Raw genomic sequence first — 14,903 nt, 5'->3', positions numbered from 1 at the left:
TTCGCGCCCGTGAATGCCGCGTCCATCTGCTCGGTCCAGGTAACGTCGCCTTTGCCTGGCTTACCTTGGAGAGCTTCGTGCAGGGGGCGCAGGAGCTGGATGATACGGGGCAGGAACCGATGGTAAAAGTTCACCATGCCCAGGAACTCCTGCAGCCCCCTGATCGTGCGGGGGCGTGGAAAGCCCTTCACCACCTCCACCTTGGCCGGCAGGGGGACGGCTCCGTGCCTGGTGACGCGGTGCCCCAGAAAATCGATTACGGCGACGCCGAACCGGCACTTTGCGGGGTTCACAATCAGGCCATGCTGGCCCAGGCGTTCGAAGAGCGTGCGGAGGTGGTGTAGGTGCTCTTTGCGGGACGCGCTGGCGACGAGGATATCGTCCAGGTAGACGTATACAAAATCCAAGTCGTGCAGGACGCTGTCCATCAGCCGCTGGAACACCTGAGCTGCATTCTTCAGACCGAAGGGCATCCGCAGGAATTCGAAGAGTCCGAACGGCGTGATGACCGCCGTCTTCGGGACATCCTCCGGCCTGACGGGGACCTGATGGTAGCCGCGTATGAGGTCCACCTTCGAGAAGAAGGACATGCCCGCCAAACGGGCGGAAAAGTCCTGAATGTGGGGGACGGGGTCGCGGTCGGGGGTGGTGGTGTCATTGAGACGGCGATAGTCCCCGCACGGTCGCCATCCCCCGCCGGGCTTCGGCACGATGTGCAGTGGCGACGCCCAAGCACTCTCCGAGCGCCGAATGATGCCGAGTCGCTCCAGGGTAGCGAACTCCGCTTTTGCTACCGCCAGCTTCGTCAGCTCGAGGCGGCGTGCCCGGGCGTAGACGTGTGGCCCGACGGTGGGGATGTGATGGGCCACCCCATGCTTGACGGCCCCCACCAAGAAGGTGGGCTGCATGAGGGCCGGGAAGCCGTCGAGGAGGCGGGTGAATTCGTCCGCTGCCTGAAGCGTACAGATCAACGTAGCCGGAACCGAACCGTTCGGCAAGCCGCTTGGCAAGCCACTCGGTGAGCCGCTCGGTGAGCTGCTCGACGAGCTGGGCAGCGCACAAGCGAGTGGGCTGAACGTCTCGGCCTGGACAAGATGTCTGTGCTTTACGTCGACCAGGAGCCCATTGGCGCACAGGAAGTCCGCGCCAAGCAATGCCATGGGCACGTCGGCGGTGACGAACGACCATCGGAAAACTTGCCCTCCGAACCGCAGAGAGAGGCAGCGTTTTCCGTACGTACGGATGGGCATCCCGTTTGCGGCAAGCAGTGCGGGGCCCCCGCCCGCGGCGTGCTTGTCCGACGTACCGGCAGGAACGACACTCACCTGCGCTCCCGTGTCGCACAGGTAACGGCGCCCGGATAAGGTGTCCGTTATGAACAGCAGGCTGCTCGAATGGCCGGTGCTCATTGCCACTATTGAGCGCCGGCCTGGGCGTTTTCCGACCTGTTGAAGGAGCATGGCGGATGACACTGTCGAGCCTCGTGGCCGAACTTGGCGTGGAACCAGCACCAGGTGGTGGAGCTGGAGGAGTGCGGCTGTCTCCGCCAGGCCGGTGGAGCCGGCAGTTTTCCCCGCGGTGGCGGTTTTCACCGCGGCGGTGGGCGGGGCGTGGCGGCGGCCACGAGGTGCATATCAGTATGCTGTGTATGCTGTGGAAGCTGATGCTGTGGATCAGCATCAGCCTCGGGATCCACGAGGTGGGCCGCACCGACTCTCGCCCGCGTGTCCGAAGCCGCGAAGTACCTGTCTGCCTCGGCGGCCAATGCTCGGGGTTCCGTTAGCACGGTCCCGGCCAACGTGAGGCGTACCTGTGCTGGAAGTTGGCGACGGAAAAGTGCCCGGAATAGAGAACCAGGGGCTTCGTCGCCCAACAGTGACAGCATATGGTCCATTCGGACCGACGGGCGCATGTCGCCAAGCTCGGGGAGATGCAGGAGGCGGTCGGCCCGTGCGTCCTTCGTGAGGCCGAACGTGGCTAGGAGCAGCCGCTTGAGTGCCTCGTACCTGTGGCCGTCCGGTGGGTGGCGAAGGACGGACACAACTCGAGCGGCCGTGCCGGGCCCGAGGGAGGCGACGACGTGGCAGTAGCACGTGTCATCGCCGGTGAGGTGCCGAAGCTGAAACTGGGCTTCGGCTTGGACGAACCAAACTTCGGCCTGGGCCTCCCAAAATTCGGGAAGTTTAACCGACATCGCGTTGTTGGCCATGGCAATGGCATCGTGTTTGGAAGGATCACTACGGCAGTTCAACATCGAGGGTCACCAGTAAAGCGCGGTGTTACGCGCGCTGCTTGTGAGCAAGGAGGAAGCGGGCAACGCGGTAACTTGTAAGAGTCTTTATTCAAGAGCTCACTGTAACACTGAGCTGCTCAGGGCTGCGCGCCCCGTGTATATCGTGAGGCCACACCTCTCTCCCTGGCGTGGCCCACCCCCACTTGGTGTCCGGGGTGATGTCACCACGTCAGTGCTTTCGTGTCCGCCACAATAACACAGTTTTCATTGAATCTAACTAGGGCATGCCCGTACTATATATATATCTAAAATTATATCCCCCCCCCCCCCTCTATTTACATGAAATGGTTTGGTTCATGAAATGTTTTGGTCCATTCGCAACGCCAAAGCGAACGGCGAACGCTTTACATGAAATGGTTTGGTTCATGAAATGTTTTGGTTTATTCGCAACGCCAAAGCGAACGGCGAACGGCTTGCGAGTACAGTGACAATCCCCCCCCCCCCCCTCTATTTACATGAAATGGTTTTAATTAGTTTTAAAAGATAGTTTAACGCCAACATAGCGGCAACATAGTTTGCCAACGTGAAATAAATGAATACGCTCTCAAATGTGCCGTCCGAGGCAGAGTGTGTTCGCCACGTTCGGCACACGCGATAGCTCGCTGCTCTCTGATTGGTTGAATCGTTTTTTGGACATAGCTCGGTAAGTAATTGTCCGATTAATATGAAACCTTGAAAAGGCACATCCTCGGGTCCCCAGCAATATACCTGGCAAGTTTAAAGTATATCGGTCCGGTAGTTGTCGAGAAACAGCGGTCGCATACACACACACAGAGATTACTGGAATTATAGATAGATAATCCAGTGAATCCCGGTGAAATGACCAATGTAAAATCATTATGTGACGTAACATTCAATTTGACGAACAAATTATGAAACGATAATATTGATATTTCCCCCTTGTATAATAAAAATAATTCATTGATATTCCCCGTTTTTTATAATTTATTGATATAAAATAAATGTGTCACTCCCCACATTTTATTTACATTCGTGTTATGTTAAAAAGGATTCCGAAAACTTGTCTGACTTTTTAACAGGTAACAAACATGTTTCTAGCTCACCTGGTCCATAGTCAGGGAAACGTATCGATCGAGCTGTGTGTGTGTGTGTGTGTGTGTGTGTGTGTGTGTGTGTGTGTGTGTGTGTGTGTGTGTGTGTGTGTGTGTTTGTCAGTGTGTGAGTCAGTGAATTGAGGGAGTGGGTGTAAGTGAGACAGATAATGAGTGAGTCAGTGAGGCAGACAGTGAATGCATTGTGTGAGTCAGTCAGTCATTGAGTTGAGTGAGTCGGTGTGAGTCTGAGTGTGTATGTGAGTGAGTGAGTCAGTAAGTGAGTGGGTGTAAGTGAGACAGTCAGAGAGTGAGTCCGTGAGTGAGTGAGTCAATGACTGAGTCAGTCAGTGAGTCCGTGAGTGAGTGAGTGTGAGTTGGTGAGTGAGTAAGTATGAGTCGTTGAGTGAGTGAGTGTGTCATAGTGAGTGAGTGAGTCACAGTGAGTGAGTGGGTGTGCATGTGAGTGGGTCAAGCAGAGGCAGATTAACATTTTTTGGGGCCCTGGGCACAAACCCTTTGCACAAACCACCGATATTTACGAAACCTCACCAAATCATAGAGTTGGCGAGAAGGAAAAACAAACCTATTGATTTTGAGGTCAAAAGTTCAGGATAGGCCAAAGGTCAACAATTTTGGCAGATTTGTAAAAATCCTCAATTTTCATCCAATTCACTTGAAATTTAAAGAAGATTTGCATTTCAGGACAATGAATTCAGCCACCAATTATTTTTGACGTCAACATAGGCGAAAATGTCAACATCGGCCAAAGGCGAACAACTTATTTTAAGGATTTCCCAAGTATCGGTCTGTACACAACAGATTTCTTGTTTGTCTGTTTGTATGTCAATTACCCACAAGCTACACTTCCAACCTGATCATCATGAAACTTTACCAAGTTGTTGAGGTAGTCACAACTGAGAAGCCGATTGATTTTTAGGTCAAAGGTTGTCTTGAGATCAAATTTCTAAAATAGTCATTTTCAACCGATTGCTGTGAAAGTTGAACAGCATTTTCATATTGAATCATCGCATTGGGGAATCAACTATCTTTTGAGGTTAAAAGGTCAAATGTCAACTCAAGGTCAAACTTATAAAATCATCCATTTATGTCTAAAAACTCATCAATTTTCATCCGATTAACCTGAACATTAAAGAGCAATTGCAAAGTGCCTCACTGAATTGGGAAATAAACTATTTTAAGGTCAAAAGGTTGAAGGTCAAACTTTCAAAATCATCAGTTTTCATCTAAAAATCAATGAGTTATGATTAAGATTGTCAACTTTAATCTCAATAAAATGGACAATTTGATGTCTCAATGGCAACTTTTTGGGGTGGTTTTGGGGTGGATTTTATCAAGTATTGATTGTGCTCTGCACGACGTCTTTGTTGTTACTTGCAAATCGAAGATTTTTCAAGTATATTGGTTGGTTGCGTTTGTGGTTCTGTCTGTTTGTCTGTCTGTTTGTCTGTCTGTTTGTCTGTTTGTTACTTGCCGGAAAAAATTCCGGCAAGTATGTTGGTTGGTTTGTCTGTCTGTCTGTCTGTCTGTCTGTTTGTCTGTTTGTGCACAGTGCTACGTCTACATCGTTGCACATATCATCGCCATACTTTACACACATATTTGCCTTGCCCTGGAATAGACTGTGCCCAATTTTTAACTCTCTAGGCCCAAGGTGAAGCTCAAGGTCACCCAATTAAAGTCACCCAATAATTTGCACCTTCCAATTGAAGCCCCGCCCTCCGGGCGGGTACCCCGTTGCTAGTGATATATAATGGCGATACAACAATTTTTACCGCTTTGCTTTGAAGAATGGGAATGAAGGGGGAGCAGCGTGTTAATATGTCTGCTTGAAGGCTTTTGGTGGTGAGGGGGCTTGAAGCCAGATTTTTATCTTACAGCCGCCATGTTGGTGCTCGTCGTCACTGCAATGTGAAGCGAAAGACGCCTCAGAGCTGTCACATTCACAATCGCTATGTTGTATGTATTCCTGATATGTTTCCTTCATTGTAAAAACTACCAAGTCAACAGTTAAAAGGATTTTTAGCCGATAGGCGTTATGGCCTTGGCTAGATCGATGGAGACACCGATCTGTTAGCTTATACACTGCCCAAATAGCAATCTGGATTTCTCTCATGTAGAGATTAAACCCACGTCGTTTGAACTTTTGCAGAGGTCATTATTTACTTTTAATGATCCAAAATGGCCAATAAAAAGTACATTCCGGCAAGTCCTCAGTCTCTTATTTTTCATTTGTTTGTTTGTTACTTGCCGGAATCGTTTCCGGTAAGTATGTTGGTTGGTTGGTTTGTCTGTCTGTTTGCCTGTTTGTCTGCTTGTGCGCAGTACTATGTCTACATCGTTGCACATACCATCGCCATACCTTACACGCATATTTGTCTTGCCCTGGAATAGACTGTGCCCAATTTTTAACTCTCTAGGCCCAAAGCCTCCATTATGACGTCATCATTCGATAATTTGACAAGTACAAAACTTCATCCAATCAAGATGCAATTTCTTGAGCGCCATGTCGGCATAAACTGGTGGAGAAAATAATAATAATGATGCCGTCATCGGTCACGTGGTCGGGCCGCCATCTTGGAAAACCAAAAAACTTTGCACCTCTATATCTCCGAAAGTGCTGAATAGAAAAAATTGAGACATGGCTTTTTGTAAAGAACTCTCCACGGGGAATAAAATGTTAATGATGATGTCATAGGTGCCTCCATTATGACGTCATAATTCGACAAGTACAAAACTTCATCCGATCAAGATGAAATTTCTTGAGCATAATCTAGGAATAAATTAGTTTAGAAAACAAATAATGATGACGTCATCGGTCACGTGGTTCGGCCGCCATATTTGTCCAAAATGGCCTATTAAAAAAAAGTACATTCCGGCATGACCTTGGTCTCTGACCGATTTTTCATCTGTTTGTCTGTTTGTCCCCGGCCTACATGTCACAATTCTAAACCGATCGTCACGAAACTTCACCAAGTTGTATAGGTCGTCCCAATTGAGAAGCCTATTGATTTTGAGGTCAAAGGTCATCTGGAGGTCAAATTTATAAAATCGCCATTTTAAATCCGATTGACTTGAAAATTAAATAGCATTTGTATATCAAGTCACTAAATTGGGAAATGAACTATTTGAGGTCAAAAGGTCAAAGGTCAACTCAATGTCAAACTTCCAAAATCATGAATTTTCATCTTAAAAAACCCATCAATTTTCATCCGATCGACTTGAAAATAGAACAGCATTTGTGTGTTGCCTCACTGAATTGGGAAACCAACTATTTTTGAGGTCAAAAGTTCGAAGGTCAACTCAAGGTGAAACTTCTAAAATCATCATTTTTCATCTGAAAAATCATCATTTATCATCCTGTTGACCCGAGCTTTGATCAAGATCATAAATTTTAATCTTCATGAAATGGACAATTTGCTGTATCAAAGGAAAACTTTAGGGGGGGGGGGCGGATTTTGCAAGTATCGTGCTCTGCATGACGCCTTCTTGTTACTTGCAAAATCGAAGATTTTTCAAGTATATTGGTCAGTTGCGTTTGTGGTTCTGTCTGTTTGTTTGTCTGTTTGTCACCGGCCTACAGGTCACAATTCTAAATCGATCGTTACGAAGCTTCACCAAGTTGAAGAGTTGGTCATAAGCAAGAAGCCTATTGTTTTGGGGTCAAAAGGTCAAAAGGTCCACATTGGCCAAAGGTCACCAACTTTGCCGAATTTCTAAAATCCTCAATTTTCATCTGAATGACTTGAAATTTGAAGAGGACTTGCATATCTGGTCACTGAATTCAACCACCAAGTATTTTTGAGGTCAACATCAGCCATATTTCTAAAATCCTCAATTTTCATCCAATTGACTTGAAATTTGAAGAATTCTTGCAAATGTGGTCACTGAAGTCAACCACCAGCTATTTTTGAGGGCAACATAGGCCAAAAGGTTAACATAGGCCAAGTTTCAAAAATCCTCAATTTTCATCCGATTGACTTGAAAATTGAACAGCATTTGCACATTGAGTCACTACATAGGGAAACTAACTATTTTTTAGGTCAAAAGGTCAAAGGCCAAGGTCAACCTTCCAAAATCATCATTTTTCATCTGAAAAATCGTCACTTTTCTTCATATTGACCCAAGCTTTGATCAAAATTGGACAATTTGGAAAATTTGGTGCATCAATGGAATTTTTTTTCTTGGGGAGGGGGAGGGCGGATTGTGCAAGTATCGTGCTCCGCATGAGGTCTTCTTGCTTATTTATTTGTTTTTGGATACAAAGATGAGGCTTGTGGAAGAACAAAAACTTTATTGTCGAGTGCTCACCAAGTGGTTTAAGCACACAAGCAAGCACTGCAACAAAACCGTTGGTAAGGAAAAGCTGGCTTGGCAAGCGATAACAAGATGATTGGTAACTGAACACACAAACTAGACAGACCGAAGACCCTTTTACATTCTGCCGCTTGTGTAATGAACAAAGTTAATTTCGGGTGATGTTCAACCTTTTTCACCTTTTGTTACCTCCGCAACCGAAGGTGGATGGAGGTTATGTTTTCACTCATGTTTGTGTGTTTGTTTGTGAACAGAATATCTCACAAAATTGTGGACAGATTCGGACGAAATTTGGTGCAGAGGTTGGGTGTGTGACATAGACGAAAATATTCAATTTTGGTGAAGATCCGGATCCGAATCCGAGTCCGGATCTGGATCTGAAAATTTTTAAAGTGATTTTTCACCATTGAAAGACAGGGCCAAAAACGATAATAATGCACGATATCTCAAAAGATTGTGGACAGATTCGGACGAAATTTAGTGGATAAGTTGCGTGTGTGACAAGGAAGAACCGATTCAATTTTGGTGAAGGTCCGAATTCGAATCGGGGTCGGAGAATTTTTTTATTTCGTAAGTGATTCTTCACCAATGATATGATATGACCAAAAACGATATATTATAGCACGATAACTCAAAAAGTTGTCGACGACAAAATTATGAGTTGCTAAGCGACAAGAACAAGCGATTGGATTTTTGTTGAAGTCGAATTTTAATTCGACATTTCAGTGTCCGACCTAACAAAACATAAGGCCCCATTAAAAAAAGTTCTTATCTTATCACCCTCGCGTGCATCACTTTTGGTGGAATTCCGATTTTTAAAAATCTTTTTTCGATCGTCTTTTCGGTCATTCTTTGCTCGAAAAGCGGACGATTCCTTGTGAATAACAATGAACGATTCCTTTTGCTCCGGAAGTCATCGGATCGATAGTTTTTACTTTATGCGCATGCGCAGTTACCACAAGGTTATGTATTTGACCTTGACCGTCAAAGCGCCAGCAAACACCGGGTGATATTTGGCTTTGGCCAAAAAACAAGCGTTACGCCTAGGTCCCCCATCGGTGAAGTGATGCAAGTTGACAAAGTGGAAGACGCAAGGCGGCCATCTTGGATTTTGACGTGGCGACCCAATTTCAATACGGTTCTTCCTTATGCCGAGATACACCCACACACCAGATTATAAGTTGGTAGTTCGCTTATTTTTCAAGATATTCATCTCAAGGTTCAGACATACATGGCGGCGGCCATCTTGGATTTTGACGTGGCGACCCAATTTTCAAAAGCCTTCTTCCTTTTGCATAGATACACCCACACACCAGATTAGAAGTTGGTACTTCGCTTATTTTTCAAGATATTTCGCTCACAAGGTTCAGATATATATATGGTGGCGGCCATCTTGGATTTTGAAGTGGCGACCCAATTTTCAATAGCGTTCTTCCTTGTGCCGAGATGCACCCACTCACCAGATTAGAAGTTGGTACATCGCTTATTTTTCAAGATATTTCGCTCACAAGGTTCAGACATATATATGGTGGCGGCCATCTTGGATTTTGACGTGGCGACCCAATTTTCAATAGCATTCTTCCTTGTGCCGAGATGCACCCACTCACCAGATTAGAAGTTAGTACTTCGCTTATTTTTCAAGATATTCATCTCACAAGGTTCAGACATACATGGCGGTGGCCATCATGGATTTTGACGTGGCGACCCAATTTTCAATAGCGTTCTTCCTTGTGCCTAGATACACCCACATAGTGGGGCAACTTAGCATAACAATTGTGCATTTTGTGAGGAAAGCACCAAATTTGGCACACTAGTAGACGATCCTATTATGAACAGATTTGGATATTGGGCCATCTCAAATTGGATTTTTTTTTCATTTTTCTTTTCAAGCCATTTTCCAAAATGGCCGCTAGCGGTTACTATAATTTCACAAACCCTTAGTGTACCAGTCGTTCAAAGGATAATACTAACACTAACATTGGTCTGAACATTTATTAAAAGCTGAATTAAGAAAAACATAACCTGTAGCCACCTCAAGTTTAAAGATAGCCGCCATTTTTCAAGATGGCCGCTAATTATTTGTTGTACCGGACGACTATCTCACTCATAGAAATTGATCGAGTTGTCCGATTTAAATGATTTTAGTGTCAATTTGCCAATGTTAGACTATTCTAAAACATAATATTTAAAAACTTGCATGCCACTAGAAAATCAAAGATGGCCGTTTTTTTTCAAAATGGCCGCCACTCATGGCATCGAGTTATTCACATACTAGTGAACATCTGTTTACTGTTTGGTATGATATCGAAATTGTTCTGAATCAGTGACATAGTCTGCTCTGGTTTTCTCCTAGCCCATAGTCATAAATACTATTGCCACTTCTACTACCAGGTGCCAAGCCAATAGTGCTATGTATGTTTATCATTGGTTTTCATTCAGAATCTGTGTCTTAATCAGATTTTGAAAAATGGCTGCCATAGCCATCAGGGGCTGAATCTGAGATGGCCCAATATCCAGATCTTTTCATAATATGATAGTCTACTAGTGTGCCAAATTTGGTGCTTTCCTCACAAAATGCACAATTGTTATGCTATATTTAGCTTAGCTGCAGGACTAACACACCAGATTAGAAGTTGGTACTTCGCTTATTTTTCAAGATATTCAGCTCACAAGGTTCAGACATACATGGCATCAGACATACATGGCAGTGGCCATCTTGGACTTTGACGTGGGTTGCACCCACACACCAGATTAGACGTTGGTACTTCGCTTATTTTTCAAGATATTCAGCTCACAAGGTTCAGACATACATGGCATCAGACATACATGGCAGTGGCCATCTTGGACTTTGACGTGGGTTGCACCCACACACCAAATTCGAATGTGGTCCTTCACTTACGCACGCACGCCCACACGCACACACGGACAGACGGACAGACACACGGACGGAGGGGAAAAACGGGGGACAAAAAAGAAAAAAAACGCCCTCCCTCATCACTTCTCCAGCCTGGATGGGGTGATAAGATAATAATTTTTTTATGGGGCGTAAACTGTTCACCTCGTGCAGGTATGCTCTCCACCGAATGCCACACTAGTTGAGCTGTGTTTCGCTTTTAAACATCGCTGGAGTAGTTTTGTTTCACCTTGGCACAGGTGTTCTGATTTTAAAAACCGCAACGTTTCGCCATGATCATTTACTAATGGTTGGTGCATTTAAAACTAAAATTTACTAAAGTACTAACGGGTTGGTCCATTTACTAATGAGGGGTGTTTTTTGATCGTGCAATATATTATAGTGTGGATTTAATAAACAATATCGATATGTGTTAATATTAGGAATTATACAATTTCTATTGTGGTTATTGTTCCATTTGTATACATTAAAGGTAGTTATTATTTTACTAAACCTGCTTTTTCTACGAATACTAACCTCATCCCCAGTGACGGATTAACCAATGGGCACACTGGGCACATGCCCAGGGCCCCGAGTTTGAGGGGAAATATATTTGCTCTAAAAATGTTCAATAACCAGATCCACCACTATAATATGAAACACTTCATTTAATATCCATCAATCGCTTATCACACAAGCATACGGTAGCTCATCATTCGTTTAAAAATGACAGGTTGCTGTGCTACTTGATTTGATACATCAATCGATTAGGGAAGGGATTTAAAATGTATTGAATCTCTGACACTCAATAACATCAATCGCGGGCAGAGCACAGATGACAGATCCGACATGGTATCCACTCACAGCTCTATGATATGGAGGAACGACCAGCCGATGAGAGTGTGTTTGCTGATGACGCCACACCGCCGCCATAATGGGACTCCCAACCGACCGAAAGTTGCATAAATTAGCAAGATGGAAAAAAATCACAAAACAGCAGGTTTCAAAATAAAGTGTGAGTTTTAATTTTTATAGGGGTTTCGATGGTGTGGTGACTACCCAGGGCATGTTTTTAAATAAAGTGAGTTTTAATTTTAATAGGGCTTTTTATGGTGTGGTGACGACCCAGAGCATGTTTTTAAATAAAGTGTGAGTTTTCATTTTTATGGGGATTTTCATGGTGTGGTGACTACCAAGATCATGTTTTTAAATAAAGTGTGAGTTTTCATTTTTAAAGGGCTTTTCATGGTGTGGTAACAATCAAGAGCATGTTTTTAAATAAAGTGTGAGTATTAAATTTTATAGGGCTTTTTATTGTGTGGTGACTACCAAGATCATGTTTTTAAATAAAGTGTGACTTTTAATTTTTATAGGGCTTTTTATGGTGTGGTGACGACCAAGAGCATGTTTTTAAATAAAGTGTGAGTTTTAATTTTTATAGGGCTTTTTATGGTGTGGTGACGACCAAGAGCATGTTTTTAAATAAAGTGTGAGTTTTAATTTTTATAGGGCTTTTCATGGTGTGGTGACTACCAAGGGCATGTTTTTAAATAAAGTGTGAGTTTTAATTTTTATAGGGCTTTTCATGGTGTGGTGACTACCAAGAGCATGTTTTTAAATAAAGTGTGAGTTTTAATTTTTATAGGGCTTTTCATGGTGTGGTGACTACCAAGGGCATGTTTTTAAATAAAGTGTGGGTTTGAATTTTTATCGGGCTTTTCATGGTGTGGTGACTACCAAAAGCATGTTTTTAAATAAAGTGTGAGTTTTAATTTTTATAGGGCTTTTCATGGTGTGGTGACTACCAAGATCATGTTTTTAAATAAAGTGTGAGTTTTAATTTTTAAAGGGCTTTTCATGGTGTGGTAACAACCAAGAGCATGTTTTTAAATAAAGTGTGAGTATTAAATTTTATAGGGCTTTTTATTGTGTGGTGACTACCAAGAGCATGTTTTTAAATAAAGTGTGAGTTTTAATTTTTATAGGGCTTTTTATGGTGTGGTGACGACCAAGAGCATGTTTTTAAATAAAGTGTGAGTTTTAATTTTTATAGGGCTTTTTATGGTGTGGTGACGACCAAGAGCATGTTTTTAAAGAAAGTGTGAGTTTTAATTTTTATAGGGCTTTTCATGGTGTGGTGACTACCAAGAGCATGTTTTTAAATAAAGTGTGAGTTTTAATTTTTATAGGGCTTTTCATGGTGTGGTGACTACCAAGAGCATGTTTTTAAATAAAGTGTGAGTTTTAATTTTTATAGGGCTTTTCATGGTGTGGTGACTACCAAGGGCATGTTTTTAAATAAAGTGTGGGTTTGAATTTTTATCGGGCTTTTCATGGTGTGGTGACTACCAAAAGCATGTTTTTAAATAAAGTGTGAGTTTTAATTTTTATAGGGCTTTTCATGGTGTGGTGACGACCAAGAGCACGTTTTTAAATAAAGTGTGTTTTAATTTTTATAGGGCTTTTTATTGTGTGGTGACTACCAAGAGCATGTTTATAAATAAAGTGTGAGTTTTAATTTTTATAGGGCTTTTTATTGTGTGGTGACTACCAAGAGCATGTTTTTAAATAAAGTGTGAGTTTTCATTTATATAGGGCTTTTTATGGTGTGGTGACGACCAAGAGCATGTTTTTAAATAAAGTGCGAGTTTTAATTTTTATCAGGCTTCTTATGGTGTGGTGACGACCAAGAGCTTGTTTTTAAATAAAGTGTGAGTTTTAATTTATATAGGGCTTTTCATGGTGTGGTGACTACCAACGGCATGTTTTTAAATAAAGTGTGAGTCTTAATTTTTATAGGGCTTTTCATGGTGTGGTGACGACCAAGAGCATGTTTTTAAATAAAGTGTGAGTTTTAATTTTTATAGGGCTTTTCATGGTGTGGTGATGACCAAGAGCACGTTTTTAAATAAAGTGAGTTTTAATTTTTATAGGGCTTTTTATTGTATGGTGACTACCCAGAGCATGTTTTTAAATAAAGTGTGAGTTTTAATTTTAATAGGGCTTTTTATGGTGTGGTGACGACCCAGAGCATGTTTTTAAATAAAGTGTGAGTTTTCATTTTGATGGGGATTTTCATGGTGTGGTGACTACCAAGATCATGTTTTTAAATAAAGTGTGAGTTTTAATTTTTAAAGGGCTTTTCATGGTGTGGTAACAACCAAGAGCATGTTTTTAAATAAAGTGTGAGTATTAAATTTTATAGGGCTTTTTATTGTGTGGTGACGACCAAGAGCATGTTTTTAAATAAAGTGTGAGTTTTAATTTTTATAGGGCTTTTTATGGTGTGGTGACGACCAAGAGCATGTTTTTAAATAAAGTGTGAGTTTTAATTTTATAGGGCTTTTTATGGTGTGGTGATGACCAAGAGCATGTTTTTAAATAAAGTGTGAGTTTTAATTTTTATAGGGCTTTTAATGGTGTGGTGATGACCAAGAGCATGTTTTTAAATAAAGTGTGGGTTTTAATTTTTATAGGGCTTTTCATGGTGTGGTGACTACCAAGGGCATGTTTTTAAATAAAGTGTGAGTTTTAATTTTTATAGGGCTTTTCATGGTGTGGTGACTACCAATAGCATGTCTTTAAATAAAGTGTGAGTTTTAATTTTTGTAGGGCTTTTCATGGTGTGGTGACGACAAAGAGCACGTTTTTAAATAAAGTGTGTTTTAATTTTTATAGGGCTTTTTATTGTGTGGTGACTACCAAGAGCATGTTTTTAAATAAAGTGTGAGTTTTAATTTTTATAGGGCTTTTTATTGTGTGGTGACGACAAAGAGCATATTTTTAAATAAAGTGCGAGTTTTAATTTTTAAAGGGCTTTTCATGGTGTGGTAACAACCAAGAGCATGTTTTTAAATAAAGTGCGAGTTTTAATTTTTATAGGGCTTTTTATTGTGTGGTGACTACCAAGAGCATGTTTTTAAATAAAGTGTGAGTTTTCATTTATATAGGGCTTTTTATGGTGTGGTGATGACCAAGAGCATGTTTTTAAATAAAGTGCAAGTTTTAATTTTTATCAGGCTTCTTATGGTGTGGTGACGACCAAGTGCACGTTTTTAAATAAAGTGTGAGTTTTCATTTATATAGGGCTTTTTATGGTGTGGTGACGACCAAGAGCATGTTTTTAAATAAAGTGCGAGTTTTAATTTTTAAAGGGCTTTTCATGGTGTGGTAACAACCAAGAGCATGTTTTTAAATAAAGTGTGAGTTTTAATTTTTATAGGGCTTTTTATTGTGTGGTGACTACCAAGAGCATGTTTTTAAATAAAGTGTAAGTTTTCATTTATATAGGGCTTTTTATGGTGTGGTGACGACCAAGAGCATGTTT

This window comes from Myxine glutinosa, chromosome 1, assembly GCF_964187855.1.
Source record: "Myxine glutinosa chromosome 1, kmMyxGlut1.1, whole genome shotgun sequence".
NCBI lineage: Eukaryota > Metazoa > Chordata > Myxini > Myxiniformes > Myxinidae > Myxine > Myxine glutinosa.
This window is presented reverse-complemented; position numbering follows the sequence as displayed.